Source organism: Typopeltis vanoorti, chromosome 24, assembly GCF_054136105.1.
Source record: "Typopeltis vanoorti isolate ZY-2024b chromosome 24, IOZ_Tvanoo_1.0, whole genome shotgun sequence".
Classification (NCBI taxonomy): Eukaryota; Metazoa; Arthropoda; class Arachnida; order Uropygi; family Thelyphonidae; genus Typopeltis; species Typopeltis vanoorti.
In genome coordinates this window covers 30,031,847-30,037,846 of record NC_143572.1, presented here as the reverse complement: position 1 = coordinate 30,037,846, position 6,000 = coordinate 30,031,847, and the positions used below count along the sequence as shown (strand labels likewise).

Below are 6,000 nucleotides of genomic sequence, written 5' to 3'. Positions count from 1 at the left end.
GTGGTGTAATAAGGGAGCATAAAATACGAATTATAGGAATACGTCAACTGTTCAAACCATTAGAACAATCAGAGAAATACCATCCGGACAAGAAGACTTTTTTGGCATCCAATTTTGACCTTAATCTTGTGATCTCTTTATGGGAAAACATCAAACATGACATTAATTGTTCAATGTTTGGACTGGTTGGATTTGGACCTTTAAAAAGGTTAACTATGTGCAATGTTGTAAGGAAAAGCAAGAGGACAGAAGACTAGTTTACTGTGTGTGGGAGAAGATGCAATACATCAGTTCATATAACTAGGGTGAGAGTGATGTAGGAAAAATATTACACAAGATAGCTTTAGCATGAGGGAAACTGACCTGATTCCCATTTGGATAGGATGCAAATTTACTGCTGAGGTTTGAATGTGCTTAGGGTTTTTTTGCAAATGTTAAGTGCTGTGGTATAAGCAACAGAAGAAAATGTTGAAGATTTGGATAAAACCAGTTACTGGTTGATTTGACATATTGGTCATGAAAAACAGAAAGCCATTCAATGTGAAAAAAAGTCATGATAATCTACAACACCATCATGACCATCATTAGCGCATTTATTTCGTACCAAGTATGTATATAAGTTTATCCAGAGAAATCAGTTTTCAAAAGTTTGCTTTCAACCAAACGGAAAGGAGTGTCCCGGGTTCGATTACCGTCGGTGACGTGAAGAGCTGAAAGATCTTCCTCAGCCATATCTAAGTAAGTTTCCCTTCTTGAAATGGACAGCAGGTCCCCTCCCCCCGCCGTCAGTTTTGCTGGGATATTTCATCCCGCAAGCAGGCAAACCCGCCTCTTGAACATACAGGATACAGCCATAGGATATAGCGCGGTAAGGAAGGCAACGGGAGACCCCCTTGCTCATATTCACTTCCCTAATATGGTAGCATACTAAGTGGGTAGCATAGGTAGCATTCTATCCACTACTCAGGAGGTCCAATCGGTTTCGACATAGAGGTCTCGTCAATATGACCCCTAACCAGAGGTGGTGATACCAAGGTTGAAGTAAGGCAGAACTTATAATTTTTACCTATACAGTTGCCATAAGGTACATATATATATATATATATATATATATATATATATATATATATATATATATATATATATATATATATATATATATATATATATATATATATGAGTCATATATATATATGAATCCTATATATATATACAGTATATATATAGGAGTGTACAGGATATGAAAATACATGAAAATATTTACACCATTACTAACTTCCTATCTACAATTTTCTCCAAATCAGTTTGCTATCAATAGTCCGATATTATCAGGTCTTATATTTCTCTCTTCTAAGGCACTTTTTTACTCTATCAATCCACCTATTAGTTGCTCTTCTTCAAGGTCTTTTTCTGCAAACGTGCAGAAAGCACTTGTTTTGCTAATATTTCCTCTCCCATTCTGCTTGAGTGACCATACCACCTGAGATTAGCTCTGCTAATGGATTCCTGGATGCTATATGTATAAAGATAAGCTGAAGTTTGAAACGACACGTTTTTTGTCTTACCGGCTTACCAGCGCGGAATTCGGGGGGGGGGGGGGAACTGTAGGCGCCAGGGGGAGGAGCTCCTATATATTAAAAAGACCCTTAAATGATAATTAGGTTTAATGTCTGAATGGAAATAAAGTCTTGTGAAACTTTCGTAATCACATCATTTGGCTTGTTCCCAATGAGAGAATCACCATTTTTGCTGTGAAAACTATTTATTTAACCTTGATCGTTTTCCCCCCTTTTTCATGTTTTTACTTTGGTGAGTGAAACCTTATCAGATAAGGTTTCACTCACCAAACTTGTAGTAGCAGGTCTAAGGTAGGCATTACAATATAAGGAATCATTTCTAACTAAAGTCGTTGGTGAGACCAGTTTAGACCTTAGTGACAAGCTGATAGCAGCATTTCGGCAACATTAAATTCTTCATGTTCTTCTTCTTCCAGCGCAGTAAGTGTCTCGTAAGTTGTTTGAAGATTTGTATCGAGGTCATTAGTAATTATTTACTATAAGAGCATAGATATTCGAAGTTTTAGACTCGGAAGCCACATACCATTTTTCAAAACTTATTTCTGGCCATGTGCAACCGGTATGTGGAGCAAATATTTAACACTTGATAATATCAAAGAAGAGAAATACAAAATATTTAATATAAATATATAATATAAAATATTTAATATAAAAATGTTTTATTTTTTATATTAAAAAATATAAAATATTCTTGATATTATGCAAAATTCAATACAATGCTGTTTATCAAATTATACATTTTAGCGTGAAATAATTTTAACAAGAATAACAACAAGAATAGCCCAAAAACTCTTTTGCTAATTTTTTAATAGGGTACATGTATGGTCTCCATTAACAGCCAAAACAGCGGTACATTTTGATTGCATGGATCGGATAAGATAATCAAACAGTTCTTGTAGGTTATTTCCCCACTCTTCTGTGAGAGTAATTTCGAGCTCTTGGAGCGATCATGGAGGTACCAGTCGAGAGAGAAACGCGCCTATCTAAAGCATCCCAGACATGTTCGATTGGATTACAATCTGGTGAACAGGCAGACCAGTCCATTCGTTCAATACATTCTTCTTCAAACCAGTCTTGTGTCAAATTTGCACAGTGTAAACGAGCATTCTATCAATAAAAATGAACTCTTGGTCAATTGCAGCAGCATATCGACGAACTATAGGTTCCAAAATCTCATCGCGATAACTCTGGGCTGTTAAGGAACCGTTTCTGATAAAATAGAAATCAGTATCTCCACCTATACTTATTCCAGCCCATACCATCAAACTCCCACCTTGATGTTGGGGTCTTTCATGAACAAACTGTGGATTATTCTTGTTCCATTTTTACGCCATATCAAGTACGTCGATTATCTGGTTGCACACTGAACATGGACTGGTTCACCAAAAAGTATGCGATTCAATTCGCGCACTTTTTAGTGACGAGTACAATCCTCGTCTGTCCAATTGCGGTGTTCCTGTGCCCCAATCCAATTCTTGGGGCTCTTTTGTGATTTGCAGTACGTGGAATGTAAACCATTGGTCTTCAATCATATACACCTATCGCATGAAGACGATTTCTTACTGTCTGTGTCGACACCAGCCTCCCTGTTGCTACTGCAGGTTCACTTCGAAGTTGTGTTGCGTTAAGTGTCCGATTTCTTCTAGCAAGTAATGACAAATACTAATCGTCTCTTGGAGTTGTTGATGATGATAAGCGACCTTGACCTTGTCTTCGGCAAACATTTTCTGTCTCCAGAAAGCGATTCCAAAGTCGCGAAATTACGCTTTGAGAAACAGGACATGCTTACTGCGTTTGTCCAGCTTGTAATCGACCAATGGCTCTCGAAGCCATGAATTCCTTGATATCATTTTGATATCCTATTTTTAACAAAATAATAGGTGGTAAGTGACACAAGTTTACAATTGAAGTGATAATTATGCACTGTGAAAGGGAGCGCAACAAGCCATGCTTTTATACCCCTCGCACTCTAATACGGCTAAGACACGTTTCGACAAGTCTTAACATGATTTTGTACGCAGTTGCGTGTTCTACACTGTTGTTTATTAAGAATATTTTAAAATAAATGTGTTACATTTGTAAATTGTTTATATATCTTTATAATTTACAAAACAACTAAAATATCCGCTAATTGTTTTGAGCAGTGTATATGTTCAGTTTGTTTTCAAATGTGTTTTGTCATTGTCTAAGCAGTTTTTAGGTGAGTTTTGTTTGAAGAATGTTAAATGTTACACCTGAATTTCTGTTAGAAGGATTTTTATTAAAATGCACTGTTTAGATTGAATACAAATATTTCACTTTCTGGCGTATTTCTTTTTTCTTTTCCCACATTTAATTACACCATAATTGTAATGACAAAGTATTGTTTTTATAAAAAGCAACAACCTTGTTGTGGTATTCAGAATTTTAAAAAAAAGTAAAACATGCACAGCAATATGGCAAAGGGATATTCAGTTTTAAAAGTAATATTTTGTAATAATAAAATAATAAAATAATTTATTATTTTGACAATACAGTTTGGTTAATATTTTCTCCTTTCTTTTTCTTGTTTTATTATTTTTATTATTGCTATAATCAGAACATTCTCATTGGCACAAAGGCCATACGGTTACAGTGATAACTCTTTTTAAGTTTCACGAAATGAAAATAAAAAGGAATTTTCCTTATAATTTAGATTTAAATTTAGGCTTTCTACTAAAATCGCTCATTTTTTTATTCGAAGTTTCAACTTGGTCAGCTTTATGAATCATGAAGATTTTTCATATTGTGAAGAATCAATTTAGAAACATTAAGAACACGAGGAAAACATTTTATATAAGTTAATTGCTTACATTCTCAGACTGCTTCCTATTTTGTGATATCGCAAACCTGAGTTTCAGAAAAGAAAACCTTCGCCGCATTACAAGATTGATTCAGCTTTAGTTGAGTCAATCTAATGTGGCGACAAGGTTGCGCTTTGCAGCCCCACCTAAAAACAAAATATTCATTCATTTCATATGGATTCAACGGCCTTGAGCCGCTATCAAGGGGAGGTATGGCACCACCTCTTTCCCCCCTATTTTTACCCTGGCTCGGGACTGGCATAGCTGACAATTCAGACCTTTGGCTGGAGGGATTGTCTTAAGTATTCTTGACTGTATCCGTGTGGGTACGGAGCTGGTTTGCCTGCTTGCGGGATGAAACCCCAGAAAATCTGGGGGGTAAACCCCCTGCCGTTTACGCCAAAGACCGGCTAACTTGGCTATAGCTGAGGAAGATCCTTAAGCTCCTCACGTCGCAGACGGGAATCGAACCTAGAACACTCCTTCGTCAGGCATATGGTTGCGAAGCGCACAGCCACTAAGCTAACCGCGCCGACAATAAATACATTAACAGGCAATGAAGTCATTTCAGATAATCATAAAAAAGTGTTCCTTAACCAGCTCAACAGCCATTATGGATCAAATATGGATATGCATACGCTTCGTATCCATCACATATTTCAATGTAATATCAATGGTATTAAAAGTTTAATGTGCACTTCGCATCCATGATAAACTTGACATCTATAGACGTCTTGGCGGTAACGTGGTTTGGTTCTTTACAGTGCTACATTCGTTATCTTATTAATTAAACAACTCTGATAAATATACTGCAGATATAAAAGTAGATAATATTATCAATTTCATCGTTATTTCTTACAAAATTTTAAAGTTAATCAGAATTGATGAAAATACAACGATTCATTTTGGTCTAGGGTAAAAAAAAAACGATTATTTATTGAGATTAGCTTTTATACGCTTAGCATATCCCCCTCCAGGTAATAAGGTCCTAACCTGAGTACGGCAACACCCCTGCCTCTACCATCTTGTCAATAATCTTTCAAAAAAACGTCTTTCTTAAAGCATACTAGTCTTTAATTTTTATTCTGAATTATAAAATCTCATACCTGGTTGCACCATTCCCATATCATTATCAGGGACAAAAACGTAGATAAAGTATGCGACATCTCATTGAAACGTTCACAAAACGTAACTTCATTTTAAGCTATATGTACTTGCCTCTATCATCTCTACGTTTTCAGCGAGAAGTCTGGAAAAGTTTCAGTTGGATTAAAACTTTATGACTTAACCTAAATAATTATCTTTCGATTTACATAGGTAATAAATCAAATTACTTTGCATCAACACTTCTGTATGACTTAAGTACATTTGTAGAGAGGCGATAATTTAAGTTTATCCATGGTACAAAGATTCCTTTTATTTCAGAAAATAATTCAGCGCTGTAGAAGCAAATAATTTATCTCTGTTTAATGCCAAATCCTCCAGCTTACCTGTGGATATTGTATAGCAAACACATGCAAACACACTGTACAGGAATTTACTGAACTAGAAAGAAGTACAAACCAAGTAAACTAAATAAACTTTAACTTTCTGGCATTTTG

At 35.7% G+C, this 6,000-nt stretch overlaps 1 protein-coding gene across 3 annotated transcripts in view; it reads left to right on the top strand.

The window, feature by feature from the left end:
- The first annotated feature begins 1,889 nt into the window (after positions 1–1,889).
- The window catches only part of LOC150093064 (very long chain fatty acid elongase 7-like), a 40,988-nt gene continuing 36,877 nt past the window's right edge, over positions 1,890–6,000 (top strand). For 2 of the 3 annotated variants that reach the window (XM_090413761.1, XM_090413758.1), the window contains exon 1: positions 1,890–1,997. The gene's annotated coding sequence lies outside the window, so the exon portion shown is untranslated. Of the gene's footprint in view, positions 2,009–6,000 lie in introns of all 3 variants that reach the window. The other variant, XM_090413759.1, reaches the window with a different exon arrangement.